This window comes from Elephas maximus, chromosome 15, assembly GCF_024166365.1.
Source record: "Elephas maximus indicus isolate mEleMax1 chromosome 15, mEleMax1 primary haplotype, whole genome shotgun sequence".
NCBI classification, from domain to species: domain Eukaryota; kingdom Metazoa; phylum Chordata; class Mammalia; order Proboscidea; family Elephantidae; genus Elephas; species Elephas maximus.
The window spans coordinates 65,085,001-65,105,873 of NC_064833.1; the positions used below are offsets into that span (position 1 = coordinate 65,085,001).

A 20,873-nucleotide genomic window follows, 5' to 3' on the forward strand; every position below is an offset into this window, starting at 1 on the left:
CAGTTTTTTTTTCACTGCAATACGTAATGAACACCGTTTCAAATACCATTTTGATGTTATCAGTCCTGGTGAGTTGCCCATCTCTCAACCACTGCCTCAATCAACATCTCCCCGGGCTTAACAAATCATACGCAAGCACTACCAATGAAAATCCTTCATTTTTTTTTTTTTTAATTTTTTTTCCAGGCAGGCATCTTAGACCATAAACTCCCTTTGTTGAGAAAAAAGATGCACTCTATAAAAGCCATATCAGTTTCTGGCAGCAGAGTAAAGTATGAGGGGAAAGTTGGGCACACGTCGGCAAAAAGTGGGATCCCCTTTTCTCTATGTGTGTGTGTGTGTGTGTGTGTGTGTGCGTGCACCAGCAAACCTAAGCTACTGTAATAGCAGCTTGGTTACAGCTTAAGCTTCTCTGAGTCCCTGCAGATCTCTCAGTTTGCAGAATGATGGCACTGTACACAACAGTTGAGTGGTCTGAAACTTCAGTGTTTATTTTCAGCCTCTGATATAGGCTCTCACTTGATTTTATGAAGCAAGTAAGCAACCTTCTTTCAAATCTTAAGATTGAAGGGACACATAACTTCAAGGCAAATAACCCCTTGATTTAAAAAATATCAACACTTGCATATATCCTGATAATATCTGAAACCAGAATGGTTGACATTGCTATATTATATTGGATTTCATATTGGATATGATAGACATGCAATATCTCAGCCTGAATGCTCCTCCCACCTTATACTCTACTGCAAAGACTTCACAGTGGTAGAAAGCTTAGAAGAAAACAAAACTCCGGGCTCACCAATAGTACTATGCACTTTAGAAATCCCTTTTAGAAGTTCTTATAGAAGAAAGGCATCATTGAAGTTCACTGGCATATTAAGTATGAAGACTAGCTTCTTAATACTCTCTTTGCTGTAATCAAATCTAATCCTGTCAGCTAAATCAGAGAGGAAGTGATCAGTTTAGAATACATGAAAAGATCTACACGGATTGAAAATGAAATCGAAATTCGTTGTGGTATCTGAGATGGTTAAAATGACATTCTAAATTGCTCACAAATCAAACATCACAAAGCTCAGTGTGTAATTTTTAATCACTGATGAGGTCCAGGTTAATTATCCTCACGGCATGCATGCAGCTTTTAAAACCCTCTAAAATAGTCTGATAACCATAAGCATGAAAACCTAATAATTTTCTAATTAGTCCACAAACATTCATGTTCACCTTTGCATTGACCAATTCTTCACAAACAAGTACATACTGAAGGCAGCCAGCATGCCTAAAATATAATCCTCTACTGGACTGAAGGAAATGAAGAAGGCAGAAAAGACTGGGATTTGGCATGGAAACAAGGTGGTAAATAATAGTGGATTCATGATCCAATATTAAAAGGTAAAGTTCCAGGACCAAGGGTGGGTCCCCTCACCACCACCACCAAAGATAAGATAGCTCACTAGGCATGATGCATATAGCTGAGATGTGGGAGATTTACCTTAATTGTAAGGACTGAGAAAAACTCTCATTTTACAACTTTTAAAAAGAGATTGTGAGCTTTATTATTATTATTATTTCAATTGCCTATATCCCTATAACAGTTGTCAGCCCACAAAAGCCTTGCTAGGATTATTACCCACATGTTGAAGGCAATTCAAATGAGTTGCATGTAATGTGCAATTAATAATTTTGGCCAGATGCCGAATGAACTCTGCAGTATATCATCTCAATACTCCTCTGCATAAAGTAGATCACGTCTTTATTTTCCTTAATAGAACACAAGTAACTTTCCAGAATGTGACAGACCATTACTACTATGTGGAGGAAAAAAAAAATGAAAACAGCATTTAAGAATCTATCACAGGTCAAAGCAATTTGGTAAGCTACATTTTGTTACAATACTTGCATAAAATGTTATGTAAAATTACCTATTAATTTCTTCTTAATAAGCTACACATTAATCAGAAAGTAAGTCAAACACATAAGTCTTCCCTACAATCAAGTTTACATTTCATTCCAAAACCAACAATAACAAAACCAATCTGAATTGATAGAGCTAGTAATGTATTATCTGGCTTTTTAATTTTTATACTCCAGCTTTTGACTACACCCACGGCAATGTTTATCAGTATATTTTGATAGAATCATTTTAGTTTGTGCAGTGAAAAAGTTATTTACACCATAATGTACAGTGACACTGAATATGATGCTAAGTGATTTCACTGTCATCAATGTCAGACAAGATCTTTCTTTTGTCGAGTGACCCATTTAGGCAAACTTATGCTAAAGTTTTGTAAGTCTCAGTAAAAAGACCACAAAGACTACCATTTAACTTAAACCACAGAATTCATTCCAAAATGACTGCATAGCAAGTTCACTCAGTATAAAAGTTGCTGCAGCCATTTAAACTGATTTCTATTCCGTTACTGCCATTCTATTTTTTAAAAAATCACCAAAGTACTCCAAAAATGTTTAGAGGCAAAATCTAATATAATTCTAATGCTAAATTCAGAGCCATACGTACCTGCTGGTCTGCTTAGAATATGTGTACACCTTTTTTGGTATTCTTGGTAATTCACAAGATCAGCGACTTTGATCATGCAAATCCCTTTTGCGGAAATAATGGACAATATGCAGAAAATAACTTTTATTGCTCTCTCTGCTTTGCTTTCGTCCTGCAGTCACAGCTGCCTAAACTCTGCTCTGCTAAATGACCAAACCCACCTCCAAGAAGCCTGGCTAATGAAAGGGGGTGCTTTCTGAACAATAGAAGAATTCCTTTGCATTCAGAAAGCAGAGTTCCCATTAGAACCCAAAATCAGAGAGGCCAGTTTTACCTCTGTTTTTAATTGAGATTGTCCCAGGCCTTCTCTACGGTCCAGTGAGATGGTGTTTGAGAAATGATTTAAAAAGAACGTGATCTGATCAAGAGGACAGAATAATGGGAAAGGAATGCTAGGTTAGCCACTCGGCTAAGTGCTGGGAAAGGAGACCAATGTGCTCCTTAGCTCATTGTTTTTATTCTCATCTGCTCTTAGGCCCTCTCCTACCACTTGGAGTCTTTATTTCCTCCATTTTAAATGGGTTAAAAGTTGTCCACTTACAAGAGAATTTGGTAACAAGTTCCAAATCCTAAAAAAAAAAAAAGAAAATAAATAAAAATCCTTGAATTATATCAAGTTTCCAAAAGGTCATCACTGTCTCTGCTGTGGCCTTTTCCCCATTCCAAATCCTCTATCAATATGTCATAGTGAGTTAGGCAAAGACAAAAGAGAGGCTCAGTGTGAAAACGGCACATATATCTAATCCTGACAAAGCAATGAATAGACCTTCACAAGTATAATTATACTTGTTTATTTGTTGCCACGTACAGAGGACTGATGAAAAAAATCCATCAAAGTGGTATTATGCAGACACCAAGAGCTTCTTTTCTTTGGTTGCTAAAGCCACATTGAGGCTTAAATTCCTTATTGTTAAATTCAGAAGAAAGAGAAAAAGAAAAAAAGATTTTGGCTGGACTTTTTTTTTTTTTTCTTTTGCATCAGTTGCTGACAGATCTTTTGTGTACAATATGCTGTATTAGCACACACTGCTACCTCATTTTTACCCATGGTGGAATTCGTAATTACAAACCACTGTACAGAAGCTTTTAAGGGTGTGGTGTGCTGACCAAGAGAAGAGGTAGTGAAATTGCCCTTTTCTCAGAGTCTCTCTTTTGATATACTAAAACACAGGTAAAGTACCTGTATGGAAGTACCAGCTACGTCAGAGTCCATCTTTGATCTCAGTCTTTTAAGTTGGGGCTAGCGGTTTTAAGTCAGCTTTTTCTGCAATTTGCTTATTTTAGTAGATCTTGAGTATTTCATGAAAAAGATTGCATAGCTTCTTTCCCACTGCAGCATTTAAGAATCTTAGCAAGGAGGAAAGCAAATGCAAGTATGTCAAAGGATTGAAAACATTAAGTAAAAAGGTTTCAAACCCAACTATTAAGGAGCCATTATGTTCCAATAGACACGGAATCAAACAACTTAACAAAATCACATTTTTTAGAGTGGGGGGGGGAAGCTCTTTCTTGCAGGATAGACATATATCAAAGTAAAAGCAATCTGCATAGTTAATGTTTGTGAGCTTTACAATTTAAAACAGAAAAGCTGTAATTTTTCTTTGCTGGCAATCTGGAAACACTCTGGAGTTAATTACAGCTGATTCGGAGTGAACCACATAAACAAAGACCAGTCTATGTCCAGACAATTATACTGCATTAACCAGCTTAGAGCTTCCTGCTGATGTTTCAGGGCTCTTCTGTTACACCCTTCTACCTTCCCAGCACGAGAGAAAATGCTTCTGCAAGAAGGAATTAATGAAGAGAACTGCAAAAGAATGTGTGACGACCTCTCCTGACACGGCAAAAACTTTCCACCCATGTCACGACAAAGGGGAGAAGGTAATTAAGTTTGAAGAGAAGGATGTAACCAAATATTTAAGCATTTAAAAGAACCAAATTTTTAAAGAGGGGAAGTCACAAAGACAAACAGAAGTGTGCTAGTCAACGAAGTCATTTGCCCTAATTTTTCTCATTAAAATCGAAATTAACTATGCAATGCAGATTTATTTCCTTCTCTATAAACACGTCCCTTATGGCTGATGCCTAGTTGTCATCTTCTCTAGCTCTCTTTTCCTCTCCCTCTCCTCCCATCCCTATATCCCTCATCTCTCTCACCTCTCTAAACCAACGTGGACTTTATATGACAATTACATATAACTAAATATATGTGTTGATGAACCAAAGAGAAAAGGTACACTCTACCAATAAGTCCAATAGTTCTTAATTTGATGACAGTTGTGAGAAATACAAATTTTACTCTGTTTTCTACAGAACTTTAATCAAACTCCAGCTACTTTCCTTAGAGAAGAATCAATAGGCTGTCCTTAACCAAATTATGCTATTATATGACTCATTTTATTTGTTTGCTTCAGGAAAATTTCATAATCAGTGTACAAGATGGACCCATTACTTGAGGTCTCCTCTATAAACAAACTTTGGTACTTTTCACCAATCTATCTGATTTCTAATTTTCTTATTCATTCCAATTGAAAATGAATAGTTTGCCTTGGTGTGAGACAAGGACATGAGCTGCAATTATGTGCAGTGCCTCTTTCTGATTCTTTCTTTGATAACTGTTTTGCCAGTATTCCAGCTGACATTGGGGCTTGGTAGTGATTGCTTCATTAAACGGTAAGGATGTCCTAATCAGCTAAAGTATTACTAGAAAGCTGCTGTTTGCCAATATTGTGAGAAAATAGACTTTTTTTTTTTACAAGAAAAGGTACCTCCGAATGCCAGTGATCTAGCCCTACTTATTAATCATCTTGCCTTTGTCTTATCTGTGCAAAGTACATTAGAGTTAAATGTTGACTGTCTGATCCTTTTTATTTCTCTTCCCTAAATAAATATCAATCTACAAATCAATCAGGTGTTATATCAAAATATATGTAAACATACTCTCTGAAGATAATAATTACACAAAATTTCACAAGCATCTCAACAATGGACAGAATTATTGATTTCCCTTCCCAGTCTTCCTCCCCCAAGTCCCTACTATAGATTTAAAAGTTCAAGTAAATAACATTGCTAAATATAAAGTTTAAACTTGGGACCCTTTAGTTTTCCTTGGGGAAAGAAAACACCGCATGTATCATTTTTTGGAAATTTATAAACCATATTTATCACAGTTTTCATGTTTATATTCCTCGTTTTTTCCAATGTAACTGACTAATCTCTCTGCAATTGACTAATACACAGAATCTATGAGTGTTTAGTTGATAATGCTGTTAAGTCACATAGGAACATTTAAAAAAGAAATCTTAATTGGTTTTATTAAGTTGTATATAACTATAGAATTTTAGCTTCAAAAAGAGATTTACCTGCCCAGTCTAACATTACCCATTCCCATTACCCATTGCTGTTGAGTAGATTCCGACTCATAGCGACCCTACAGGACAGAATAGAACTGCCCCATAGAGTTTCCAAGGAGTGCCTGGTGGACTCAAACTGCCGATCTTTTAGTTAGCAGCCCTAGCACTTAACCACTCTGCCATCAGGGTTTCCCAGTCTAACATACACATGTACTTTTCCTTCTTTGCTTATCCACATACAAAAGTCATTATTAAACTAATTATTAAACCTGAATGTTTAAAAGAAAAAAAAATAACTCTATAATTATTTGTATTTACTATTCTCACCAACACGATCTCATAACCAATATAACAATAAATGTAATAGTGTAAGTACTTTTTTTTTTTTTTGAAAAGGTCATTCCTTGCAGGCTAAACCTATCATAATTATCTTCATAAAACTAATCACAGGTCAGGTATTGCAGTAAACATTCCTATTCCTTGAGAAATGATTTCAATGGCTTCATATGATTGCAACATAGTTTTAATGAAGAAAGTTACATGCAGAATTTTAAAAGTCACTCCCAAGTGCCTCTTACTGTACAATACTCTTAGAGTCTACCAAATACAAGTCTCTTTTTATATCCCATGTAAACATTTTAAATCATTTTATATTAAAAACCACATTAGGACTAACAGGATAGAAAACATAAGTGGAACACCAAGTTTTCTTCTGGATGAAATATTGGCAAATTTCTGTTTGATCACTAAGATTAGTTGGTTGTTTTATTTCCATTGTGAAGAGACTTTCGTTTTGAGCTTTCTTTTTTGTTTGGTTTTTCTTTCTTTTTTTTTTTTGGCCTGAAAGTTAATTTGACTGCTGTCCATAAGTGAAGTGAGCAATGCAGTAATTAACTTTTGTGTTTTAAATGTATGAACTTTAATTATATTTCATTATAAACAAACAAACGTCAACCGTAATTATAAGCTCCTTGGTTTACCCACATATTATCCCTTTTCAAACAAACTTGATGTCAGACAAATTAAAATCAAGCAGCCAGCAATTTTGAGTTGAATTTTACATGATCTGCTGGTAACCTGATTACTTTAACTTCAATATCATTACAGGAAAAGTATTTCAGGAAAAATAATTACAAGAATTCCAACAGGAGACAAGCTTAATTGTATTGATTCAAAAGATGCATGTTCAGAGGAACCATGTTGAAGGAATAATGTTATCTCAAATCTACAGTTTCTATTAAGATGAAATTGTCCAGCATGAAAGAGGCAATTTAAGATTAGTGTCTGCAGGACTAGAGATACTAAACTGACTAAATAATTATCTGGGCCCAATTATCTTATACTTTAAGTAGCAAAATAGCAGTGTGGAGCAACTTCAAGACATGAAGGTTTGCAGGTTTATTTACTGACTGGTGTATCTATTAGGACTGAGAACAAGTAGAGCTGTCAGGACATAATGAAGGTAAATGATTAGTTAGCACCAAGCCTGAACTCTTCTTCAATGCAATAAGAGTTAATTAAAGTTTACCACCAAACATCAACCAAAGCAGGATGTTGATCAGGTTTCAGCATTAAGTGCAAACAGACAATAGTTGGCAGCAATTAGTGCAGCTATCAAATGACATGCAATGATAATTATACATTTAAAACAGCTAAAGAGCTGGGGGAAAAACTAATCAGCCTCTTTGACGACAAATACTCAAAGGGCAGGAAACAGGTATCAGATTATTTCACTTTAACACTGTAAATCAATAGAATTAAACAAGAAAAGGTTGTATGGGTACATTATCTAGAAGAGACCACTTCATTGGAACCAAAATGAAATAAATCTGTGAGTCTTGGTCCCGCAAAGATAAGAACTTCTGTAGTTAAAGGAAATAAGTTACTTTTCCATTAAAGTTTCAGAATGAAGTCTGAGTAAAGAAAGTTTAGCTTCTTGGTTTTGTGTGAGCTCAACAAGTATTTCTCTCTTGTTGTTATTTAAATGAACTTCCTCTCTACTGTCCAAAATATTTTATGCCTGAATGTTATCTTTGTGTACCCAATTATCTCCCTAAAGTTTTCAGAAGTTTGAGACTGAAATTCTTTTAACACAGCTAACTGAAAACGTAAGCCATATATACACATTTAGTATAATTATGCAAGGTTTTCCCTTGATGCTATTCAATTCTACCAAGTTCAACCTTGCTGAAATCAATCATCTCATCCCTTAAAGTAATTTTAATAAATCTTCTAATTCTCTTCCATAGCTTTAGCCTGCAGCCTAGAGTATGTCTCCAGAAATGTACCCATCCCCATGACCCCCACTCCCATCCCCGTTTTTCCCAACTAATTCTATTATGCTAAGGCTTTGTGCGCAGTGTTGGCTAATCCCAATATTGCCCTGGAGCTAAATCTAAGCCATGGCCGACTCCCAGCACAAAAAAATGTCTCCCTCCAAAAGCCCTTTCGCCCCCTTCAGCACTCATACACTCATTGGTCCTGACATTTTCACTTCAGCCATGACAAATGAGCTGATGACTCTGATGTGATTGCATGGGAGGATGGCTTTATCTAAAGATATATCATTAACTCTCATCACCATCTCCTAATATGGCTCTTGTGGGTTAATGTGTTGTGAAAATTTGAGGAAATTTTTTTTTTTTTTTTTTTGTAAATATCTGCACCTTAAGTAGTAAGAGATCAACTCCATCGAAAGGAGAAAAGGGAAGCCTGAGTGGACAGGATCAGGAGAAACAAAAAAGACTATCAAAGTAAATGTTGCTCTGGGGATTTAAGTAACTCTACTCAACCCCTGCCCCAGTGCAAAGCAACCAGCTGACTGTCTCTTAAAGGCCCCTTTCCCCTCAACATGGGCAGCTGGAGCAGAAGATAATTTGAAAAGTGGCACAAATAAAGCTCAGATAAACATGGTTAATCAATCGGCAAGCCCATTTTTTTGTTTCTACCACAGCGTAGGATGTATTTTACACTTGCAACCTTCATTTCCTATGTGATTAAATCCCTCTAAATTCACTTTAGTGGAGGGAGGGACTGTCACAACCAATTTTAGTCTGAGATCATTGTATTCTTCAATTAGAAAGAAGCAATGTTTTTCCACCTATTATTAAATGTGTGGCTCTTCAGGCTATTTGAAAAGGGAAGCCTTCCCATTTACCACAACCTTTAGGTTAAGTTAGAACCCAAGTTCCTGTTACATAGTTCTTGTTATGTACACTATGGAGTTGACAGAGTGGATACTTGTTGTAACCTCTTCTAGCAATTCATCCGAGGACACACAGCCAATCAGAGTCAACTGTAGCATAACAGACCTCAGGAAAGGAGGTCAAGCTTTGAGGTAAAGTGCTATTCACTCTTGGACCATGCAAGGAGCTCTTTATTCCTGTTCTTACTGGCATCAGTCCCCCTTAGTAGAGCAAGAACAAAGCCAAGTGCTCGTGTGAGGTTTATGAATAAATCAGAGGTGAGCCACTTTAAGTGCTGCCCATGATTTCCTTGTTGACAGTGAGCACTTAAACAGGCTTCTATGACCAGCAACTTCTGGCAAACCATAATGATTCCTAATCTGCACCCTGCTTCATTTCAAGAACTAAATGACCCACCCCATTTTTCCTGCAAGTTTTCACCTTTTAGGCAATTCTTGTCCTATCTCTAGCAGCTCAGCTTTACGACTCCAGAGCAGGCAGCCTGTCCTACTGCCATCTAGAAATTGTACCAACTGAAAAACTTCCTTTGCTTTGAAAATACTCACAAATAAGAAAATCTCCAGCATAATGGAAATTGTTCTCTCCTATTATTATTATTATAGAGTCCATGGATATGGGAGGAGCCAAGCCAAGCCTTAACTGAGTTAAAAAATGTTAAGTGATTCGCTGAAGGACGCACACATGCACAATACACACACACACACACACACACACACGCCCCTCATCAGCTGTGCTCTCTAGTTATATGATGTTTCCCAGGAATTTCTATGAACTTCAGTTTCCTTATCAGTTAAACAAAGGGATTGTGCTATAGCCCTTCCACCTGCAATAATCTATGCTTCTAATATAAAAACCCATTTAGATTGCACTGGAAGATAGTTTTCTCTGTGAAATTTTCCAAGACATACCTAGCTGCTTTAACAATTACATATTCTTTTTCAGTACCCAGATTTTAAGAGTAGAGGCAGACTCCAGTTGTACAGTAAACTGAATTTTTCTGTTTATACTTTAATTAACTATCGTTCATTTATCCATTCATTCAACAGATACTGAGCACTAAGAATGTGACAACAATATGTCAGTTACTGTGAATACAGTGGTACCCTGGTAGTACAGTGGTTAAGTGCTCACCTGCTAACCAAAAGCTAGGTGGTTGGAACCCACCAGCCACTCTGTGGGAAAAAGATGTGACAGTCTGCTTCCATGAAGATTACAGCCTTGGAAACCCTGTGGAGCAGCTCTACTCTGTCCTATAGGGTTGCTATGAGTCACAATAGACTCAGCAGCAATGGGTTTGGTTTGGTGGTTACAGTGAATAGACAGGCATGGGTGCTACCCTCATAGACGCTGCAACTGATTTAGGAAAACACTTAAACAAGCACCAGGAAAAATGCTAAACTTTTAAGTTATTTTCTGTCAATGAAATATCTCTTTACCCTGATCAATATCCAATAAGTACTTAGATTTAAATAAATGCTTCAAGTGACCTGTTAAGTTCAGGCACTTATATATGACCAGAACACAGGCTATACAAACACTTTTATTAAAAAAGAAAAAAAAATTAGGAAGATTTTGAAGCCACCATAGATTAATATTACACAAAAAATCAAACTCAAAAATGGGAAATTACAATCAAATACTCTTATGTTTCCCATAAAAATAAATAATTTAAATGCATATTTTATATGTATTATAGTGGGCAATTTTTTTTAAATAAAAAGATCAAAAGGAAAAATCATACTAGGACTAGATTTTAATTATTAGATGATCCAACAACTTTTTATTCACAGAGTTATGTATCCTTATTTGGCTCTTATAATAAAGATACATGAAATCTTTTTTTTGAACCTGGTTAGTCCTCCGTTAAATATACATTATTATAAATAAATAAAGGACTGTGATCTTTTCCAAGAGAAAAGCCAGGAGAAGACCCATAACTTTGCTATAAAATCTCCCAAGAAAATTTAAGGTTTCTATAACCTTACTGGATTATTAATAACTTAATCTCTTCTTGTAACAGTATCTCTACATCTTTCATGGCATATCAAAATATCATAATATCAAGTCTATATAATGGTGTTTCTGTGGCATCTAATCCAGTTTTGGAAATCCTGTAATTCAAAGGCTCTCAAGCAGACTGGGTCAACTTCAAGACTGAAATAAGAGTTGTGGTCACTTCTATTATTGTATTTAATGGACAGTCTGGGATACTGAGTTCACTATGTGAATAGACTGAGGTCTGAATTATTTAAAAACTGATTCTGTCTAATTTGCTTCTTAGAAAAATGAAGACCCAGAAATGCATTAAATATTTGGAAATCCCTCAGAATCACACACCAACTGTGATGATACAGTGGCAGATAAAGAGGTGGGGGACTATCCGTCTATCCACCTAGATACCATCTTGGTATCTCTCAGTGGAAAAATATGAGGAAAAGGATATTACTCCTTCTTGCTACCTCTAAGCATACCCACTGCCTAATTCCTATCTCATTCTGGGGGCGGGGGGTGAATTCTACTCAAAATACCTATGTAGATTTGTTTTATCAGATACTATTTAGTAACTAAAAATCAGAATTGACTCAATGGCAATGGGTATTTTGTTAGGCATTACATTAAAGTCAGCTATTAACGTAAACAATAAACAAAAAGAAAGGAAACATATAGATTATCAGGTTCTGCCATATTCATTTATTTTACTATTCACAACATTATAGTCTTATTAAGCTCTACAACAACCTTGAGAAACAAATGAGAAAACCGACGTGCTTTTAGATTAGACAATGCCACCCAGAGCAGAGATTTAACTCAGGTGTCTGATAATTCAAATATGATTCCCATTGGTAACTGGGCTATCAAAAAACAACTTTCAAATACTTGAAACTTAAGTTACAATACACAAACACATTTCAAATGAAAAAAAGGAATTCCAAGGAAGCAGAAGCAAAAGAACGTCTGGCCCTAACTAAGTGTCATTCTTTCTGTACACCATGCTGCCACTACAACATCACAGCATTATCTTCATTTACTTTAACACAGAACAGAAACCTTGTTCTTGTTCACACCATGTTCATGATTATTAAGAATGCATTTTAAGTCAGTGAGATCATCAGTATTTTTATGAATCATAGACTCTTCTTGGCCATTTAGAGCACCTAGTCTAACCTCTTAATACAAAAATACAAGTTTACAGTCACAGTGGTAAGGGGCAATTCAGATTCTACTTGGCCCCTTTCAGTGACAGAGAACTCACTCTCTCAGAGGGCAAAAATATCACTGTTAGATTAACAGGGCAGAGTCTCCTTTCTTTCTCTTCATGATTTTCATCACCTTCAGATTCATTCATGCAACAAACTACTTTCTAAGCAGCCAATATAGTTGAGTGACCATTAGTACCAGAGTTGGGAGATTTGCATTCCTGTCCTGATATTCTCTCACCTTGCTAGGTGACTCAACTACAGCTTCTCCTGAATTCCATATACTATGTTCCAAAATCCCATGTTTGCTCTGGTTGAACTGAATAACTGTAAGGCAGATCTCAGGTACTAACATCTGGAGAGTTTCTAGTTACCATACCATCCTACCTGATCTTTTCTGTTGAGATCTTTTGGCCAGTTCCTCAAAAATGAGAGACATTTAGTTTATAAAGGGATACCCCTATGAATACATCTAAAAAGGAAACAGAGACACTAACATGGAAAGTGTGTGTGTATGTGTGTGTCTGTATACACACTCCTAGTAAACAGGTGTTAGGGAAGATGAAACACAGTTGTGTTTACTAAACCAAGAGAGATGACTCATTCTCAATTCATTAGTGGGTTCAGGAAATTTTAAGCATTAATTGCATTATCCTTAAATGTACGTTAACAATCACTAAAAACTGTATTTTAGAGAATCTAGGCTTTCAGCTTTAATTAAGGTACCTTGGGAAATATGAGTCTAACAATGATCAGGCTTCTTCAACTTATTCTTCAAGCAGGTAAATAAGACTCTCCATAAACTTCCCCTTTACAAAGTTTGGTTTGCTTTATTTTATTTTTGTTTTGCTTTGTTTTGTTTTTAACAGTATAATCAGGTGGCATATACCAGTTCATATGTTTTTGTATTTTAACATTGCTAAAGCTATGGATTTCCTTTCTTCTTTACAGTGAAGGAAAAGAATTTTATGGACAGTTATAAAATGCATATTTTAACCCAAAAGTCAATTTTCCCTGATTAAAATGATTTAGATCTGAGTAAATACTTGCAGAATGCTTTCTTTCTTTCTTTAATAGCTAGAACCAAATGGAACCTATAAACTTTGTCTTTAGAGGTATGTGCTATAATGCGTAGCATTCAATAATTATCAAATGCACACTATTGTATCACCTGGACAGGCCAACTTGAGAAACAATCTATCATCTGAATACATGACACTGGTGGGTGAACCCCTGACCTAGATGACTAAAACACCTACTCAGGACTTGTCTTGAACTATCAGGTCACTATGACATATTAACCACATAAAAAAAGGTCTGTTCAAATTCTTAATTTTATTTTTTTAATCTCTTGGATGTTAAAGTGGCTAATTATATTATTAGAGATAAGCTGCTTGCCAAATAGGACTTCAGTGTCAGAGCCATTTTTTAAATTGTGTGCATATAATCAAAAGAGCCTCCAAATGGTAAATGTTTTATTTCACTCATAAACCTTTAAAAGAGTTGGGGAGCCTTTAAAAGAGTTGGGGAGTGGAGGCCAGGCATTCCTGAACTGAGGATTGTATGTCAAACATGAAACCATATCAAACTTTCAAGCCAACTGGTGAACTTCTGAAACTAGGGAATTAACAGAACATCAAATCCAGTAAGATCACAAGGGGCACAATCCTTATGCAAGAAAATAATGCCATTGAGCCCTCATTAAAAGACCATTTCGTCCTTAGCCATCAAAGACTGTGAGCGCACTAAGATCTTGGTTATATCATCAGGGATAACTAAAACAAGTGCCGAGAGAAATTGTGCACTTTTAGTTTTCACATGTGTCCATCTGTTCACATATAAACATATATTCTGCTTTCTGTCTGATTCCCTAAAATCTTGATATCTGAATACCCTGGGTTTCTGCCCATTTCCTAAGAATGCAGACATCACATAAGCTACTATTAACCCATGTGTGATCCACATCCATGGTGGCTGGAAAACTGCCAGTTATAACACATGGTGCTTGGTTAACAATGTCTTAAAATATAAATGAATTTATTTTTTAAATTAACACATTTTTCTTATGGAAATACCTTAATAAGCCCTTCTCCGTGTAAAAAAATAGCCTCCATGTGGATTTGTTGTTGTTGTGCTTTTAAGACTTTTTTTCAAGTATATCATAAAGTTAACCATAAAGTTTCTGAAACAACCCAGAATTTCTTGACAAATTTTAAAAAGGACTCTAGTAAAGAATTTCAGTGACTTCATATAACAAAGATCAAACACTGTTCGTTTACAATATTCTGTATGCAAGAGGCAACCCTTATACTTTTTTTTAATATGAAAAATACTTCTGATTTCCCAAGTTTCCATCTAACTATTTTAATAGTACCTGAGCAACTGAAACACTGAAGTGATGAAGCAATGGAAGTTCTACAAGCTAGCAACAAACATGTGAGGTTACTATCTGGGGGAACCTTTCAACTCTGCTCTGTGTCAGCCTTCAATGGATCATGTGTGGTGACCTCAAACCGGAAAGAGCTTGTTAAAAATGCACACATATAAATAATTATCCACACTGCATTTGATTTACATATGTACAAAGGAACCAATTCCCACCTTTGAAAGTGTCTTAACACTTAGGGTATATTAACTGCCCTAATTATGGGTGAAGAAACATCATTAAGGGCCTCATCACATTGTCAACTGATAACCAGTTACAGCCTTAACTAGTGACAAGGAAACCCTACTGGTAAATGTTTCCAAGAGTTAACACAGTACTTAAACATCTTAAAGGACTTATCTCAAAAAAGAAATACACAATGCACCTGCAAAGCCACACGAAGACTTCACTCAGAATTTTTTATGAATTAAATTCTAAGAAGGCAACTCTGTACTTCTTCTCCCACCCCTCGCAGCCACAAAATCTGATAGGCCACTTAAAGTGTCTAACACTGCCAAAAGTCAGAACATACAACTCATCCCCAAGTGAAGCGTTCTGCCAACCGAGGCAGCTATGTATAGCTGTTGGGAAGAAAGAAATCCACCACATATTCCACCATTAACTGAATGAAATATCTCCATCATACTATTGGCCTCTTCTGAAATAACTGTTCTTGCCAGTAAAGTGCTGAGAAATCTTGATACCCAATAGTCAATATTTGGCTAACCCGGCATGTTTCTGAAACTCTTCTACATGCAAACCTCTGTTTATCATCTTCTAGCGGCACTATTATCATACATATAACTTCCCAATGACGATGAAAACTCAGGGGCATCTTATAAAGTTGCTGAAATCTGAGCCCCTGCTTGTTTTCTCAAGTCTTGGACAAACATAACTTTAGGGAGAGCGGAGCACAGGCAGAAAAGAAAGAGGAGCCTGCATTTCCATCTGCCTTTCATCCTAGTCGTCCAGTCAGCCATTCAGGACCCTATTCAACAGAGCTTTCCATTATGCAAAAAAATGCTAATCCTTTTCCGATGCTTTCACCCTTGTATAAACCCCCATTCCTTCGACTGAAAAGCAATTATATCAGTTTACCTTTCTGTCAAAAACAGGATTAATATTCCAATAACAGAATCTCCTTTCTTTTCCTATCTTTTTTGCTTTAGGAAACTAGAGATTATTAGTAGAGCCATTCTTAGAACAAGAATACATTATTTTAAATATGATTCTGTTAATCAATGGGTGGAAAAGGGAGAAGAAGAAGAAAAAGTCCTTCAGTCACTGCAGAAACTCTTTTCTGTGACAGAACTGACCTTCCCTTTGTAGGCTCCCGAAGAGAATGAGACTCACTCTGGTCTATTAATCAGAAACAAATTATGAAAGAATGTAGCTGGACTGGTTGACACTATCCCGTCTTGGGAGACTCAGTAACAGCCGAGTAACAATGTCCTCTTCATGGGTAATGAACAGCCATGACAAATGGGGCAGAGAAACTATTTATTTGCATATGCAAATTCTCACACAAGGGAAACATGTACAAACAAGTGTCATTGTAAGGTGGATTAGGCAAACAACGCTTTCTTTTTAGGACATTCTGCAGCCCAGAACATTAGTCAGCACAATTAAACCAGTCTCCATGGAGACTAATGAAATTTCACCATGGTATGAGTTAAATTAGATAGCTAGTTATGTGTTTCCACAATCCAACTTGAAATCCATTATTGTTTCAGAACAATACAGCAATTGTGCCTAGCTGATCTTCGCCAGCTCAACAAGCTCCTAAGTTGACAATTTGCATATGTTAATATAATTAAGCACTAATTACATGAAACTTGTACATATTCACATGCACTTTCCCTGGGCGCTTTTCAGTTTGAACCTTGGCCAAGTCTTTAACCCTTAGAATGGTTTTAGAAGGAAAAAAAAAAAACCTTGCCTTGTGGGTACAGCCCCAAGGCAGACACAGAAAAGCTCCTCATTTATAAACACAAAGCTTAACCTGGCTTCTCATATTTCTAGCAACAATGACAGAAAATATTTTGTGAGTGTGCTAGGGACAAGGGGTAAGGGGAAAGGAAAAGGATAGATTCATCTTTGAAGACTCAGAACTGGTATCTTCCCATAGGAAAGCAACAGCATACATCTAAAGAAAACATCAAGAAAGAATTTGCTCTCATTGACAGTGTCGAACCTTGGGAAACGAAAATGGCTTGACAACAGCAAAAATAGCAAGTAGGAAAGGGAAAAGGAGCCAGCAGCATCTAATGAGCTTTACATAAATATATGCAGAGGCAATTAAGCAATGTTAATTACTATGACAGCAGTTAATTGAATATAATTAGATATTTTAAGCCACTGAATAAAGCAGAGTTAAGATTAATTTTATTGAGATTAATTGTAAATAAGGATAGATGAATGCTGTGTTTTGACAGACATAAAAGTAGTTCTGCACATTAAGCAGAAGCGGGGCCACCAGTCCAAAAATCATATATTATTTTAATGTCACACCTCAGAGTCATCTCCTCCATAAACATGACTTTTCAAACCCAAACAGACAGGAATCTTGAAGAAAAACAAACAGCTTGCAGAGATTAAAGAGGCTTTTGTCCTTTTTCATGTGCATTTCTTTTAACAGACTAAATTAAGCGATTCTGGTGTACTTTTTTTTTTTTTTTTTTTTAGGAAGGAACATTTCACACTGAATGGAAAAAATGTTCTATCACATATGAAATTCATGCAGCTGTGCGGAACTTGGTCCAGATGGTTTAAGACTATAAAACACCACCAAATGATAGACAGTAGGCCTTCCCAAGATTTTGTGATAAAGTCACAACCTTCTATTCTGACCCTCCCAAGTTTCTGCTTTGTATTACTTCCAATCAAATCACATATTTTCCCTTAATGAGCGTGTCTCTCCAAGAGGGTAAAAATAAACATTGCCCTACTACGTTCTAGAAAAGAAATGTAAAAAGAACTGAAGAAGGCCTCTTTTCACAGCTAAAGCATTCAGCTACAAAATGCGGTTGATAGCTAGGACAGCAGTGTACACAGATGACAACACTTGTTTATCACTCTCACAAACAATAGTTTCTAAAAACATTTCTTAGGAAAATATGTTAAATGAAAATGTCCCCAAACACTTGCACATCAAGCTAATTCATGCATACTCTGTCACAAAACTAACACAGTCTTCAAGAATGCTGAACAAATCACTAATAAGAAAGGAGCTTCAATTGATTTTGAAATAAATCAATAGGTGATTAACATAATATTTTTAAAGCAGCAGAATGTATATATATATTACATAAACATATATATTATATTTTCAATACCTTTTAGCTCTTAATCGAACAAGGGCTTTACACTATTGAGCCTGGCTCTACACTGCCTCACAACTTCTTCAGGGTGCCTTCAGTCTTTTCTAACGAAAACCCTAAAATGGTCTGTGAAACAAGACTACGACAAGCCATTCTGCAGTGAAAGATTTTAAATCATCCAGCCTCTTCTAATAGACTTGAGACTTATTGAGGTAGAAACCATAAAAAATGAAGAAGGGAAATTTAATCCCTGAAATATTGATTTGCACATTAATATCATATAGGCAGAGGGCAATTTGGCTTCGTGGAAATGACACATTGTCGACCCTTGGTGAAGTCAGAGCCAATCTAACTGCTGAACATGTCTGAATCTCAAGAGTTATTAAGGGCTTCCCTTCTTGCCTTTATGACTTTTCTTCAGCCTACCAATGCAATCTTAAATGTATTATCTTTAAGAAATAATTGTAAAACCTCAGGGGTTTTCCAGTTAATGGAAGGGAGGCTAAACCACATCAGATTCTGAAATGCAACATTAAACCCTTGCAATCAACAAAACCACCTCAATTCTCATCCATCCAGTGCAGGATCTAATATTGTTATTAGAGATAATCTAATTTCATTGTGTAAATTTAGGCTCATGGTCAGAATGGAAGCAGTAAATTCTGCAATATTAAACAGTGATTTTCTCAGCCTCCTTTATGTTTTCCTTTGCTGGTACAGCATCTTTTAAAATAATCCAACTAGCTCAAAATTAATGAACAGATTTGGACTCATCTGCTACAAACTGCAAAAGGAGAGACCAGGGCTGAGCATGTTTGCTTCATTTCTAACTTAAGTGGCAACTTCATCTCACAGACCCAGAGCCCACTAGCCCTGGACTCTGGCTAAACCACAGTTGTGCTATGGCTGTGACATACACAGCTGGTTTACCTGACCTTTCTTTGTTCCTTGGGTACATTTCACTTTTCCAGATTTATGGTATTTCCCTCATATTTCATTGACCCTATCTTCATTGCCATAAAAATGAAAACAGTTGAATATGTGCCTATTTTTTAAAATTCAAAAGCAACCAGATATTGAATAAATACACAGTGAAGTTTTCCCTAGTTTATGCCATAAATATTCAAACCATTAAAAAAATAACTATAAACCTTATGATCTCCACACTGAAGCCAGGTGCAAGAGGTTAAAACAGCTGGCTAGCCATCTTTTATTTTTGTGTGCCTTCCTGCTGATTGAAACCGCAAACCTTGAAATCTATCAGCTATTCCCTTAAGGATTTTTTTTTTAAAAGAAGAGGAAGGAAAAAAAGAAAACCTTCATTTTCTTTAATAAGCTTCCCAGTGGAGAAGAAAAACTCTAAAACACAATCCTTCACAGAGGTAGCGAAAGAATCCTTAATATCTCCTTTCTGTTTTATTTAAACCATCCTTTCGAGTAACTTCTATAAAACAGTTGTTTTTATTCTTCAGTTAGAAAAGAGGAAAGAGAAAAAAGAAAGAAAGAAAGTCTGAGCTTGCTCTGTCGGTTTTGCCAGTAAATACAAAGTAAAACAAGTGTTGATGGCACCGAGAGTGTTACATACCCGGGCTGTGTTTTTGCATGGCTCTCAATGGAAGCGATCGATGCCCGTGTCACTGTCGCGTCCCAATCGCAGCCAAGTCTCAGCCTTAATCTAAGCAACACCCGAGCAGGCAGCGGCAGCCGCAGCCTCTCCCCCACTCTTCCATCCATCCACCCAACTAAAAATATAATACTACATATGAGCTTTAACCACTCCACGTTTATAGGGATCAAGCCACTGAAAATCCAGGAGAAGACAATAAAAAAAAAAAAAAAAGCTTCCTTCTGTCTCTTGTCTCTCTCCTTTCTCTCTTCCTCTCTCCTCTCTCTCTCTCTCTGTCTCTCCTTTGCCATCTACATGATCCTTGATTAAACATGGAACAGAGTTAATAAAAAAAGGGGGGGGGGAAGGACTCAAGGAGAGGAAATGCAACTGTCAGAAAACGGGACGGCCAGATTTCCTGGTGAACCTGCCTCTGTCTGAGTCAGTGTCAATCCACCATCTTCCGCCAGTGAACTTGTCTTTGGGTTTTGTTTGGGTGCGGGGGGGGGTTCTTGTTGTTGTTGTTGTGCGTGTGTGTGTGTGCTTGTTTTGGGGAGGGGGGAGGGGGAAAGGCAAGGTGGGGGCCGGAGGTGGGGGAGATTGGGAGAACGTGTGTGTGTGTGTGTGTGTGTGTGTGTGTGTGTAGGGGTCGGGGGGGGTGTCCATGTTTGCGATCTGAACCTTTGGTACCTACAAGGAGGGTGTCTCAGCGAACGGTAGCTAAAACCTCACCAGAACCGCGCGGAAGTGAGGAGTCTCGGCCAAAGGCGACCGCCGAAGCCTTCTCTCTGGGCCGGACCCCAGCCCGAGCAATCCATAGGAGCCCCCCGCCCGGATCACAGGTAACAAAAGAAATACAAACCAGCTCACCGTCTTCTGGAGGGGAGGAGGGATGGAAAGGGGCACCTTTTGTAACTTGGGCAACGGCAGAGAAACTTTATGCAATTCCATGAGAAATTTTATTATTATTATTATTTCCGATTGAAAAGAGCAGAAAGAATCGGGGAGGCGGGGGGAGTAGAAGGAAGATCAGACCCGGCGCATTCCAGCCCTTTTTTCCTGAACCGCTCCCGGCCGGAAGGCGCACTTGATGCAGGGAGAGGCGAAGGAGGTGAAGTTCATTTGCAGACATAGAACCCTTCTTGGGGGGGGACAAGGGGGGGAGCTGGGGTGATTCAGTTCTCACGGCCGCCCACAGCCCCCCAA

General features: G+C 37.1%; 1 protein-coding gene across 3 annotated transcripts in view; it reads right to left on the reverse strand.

Moving 5' to 3' along the window:
* Positions 1-20,873, reverse strand: part of ZFHX4 (zinc finger homeobox 4) — a 196,498-nt gene that overhangs the window by 174,117 nt on the left and 1,508 nt on the right. Inside the window, exon 1 of one of the 3 annotated variants that reach the window (XM_049853914.1) lies at positions 19,647-19,926. The exons of the other annotated variants lie outside the window; for them this stretch is intronic. The gene's annotated coding sequence lies outside the window, so the exon portion shown is untranslated. Of the gene's footprint in view, positions 1-19,646; positions 19,927-20,873 lie in introns of those variants that run through there. 3 annotated transcript variants of the gene reach the window in all.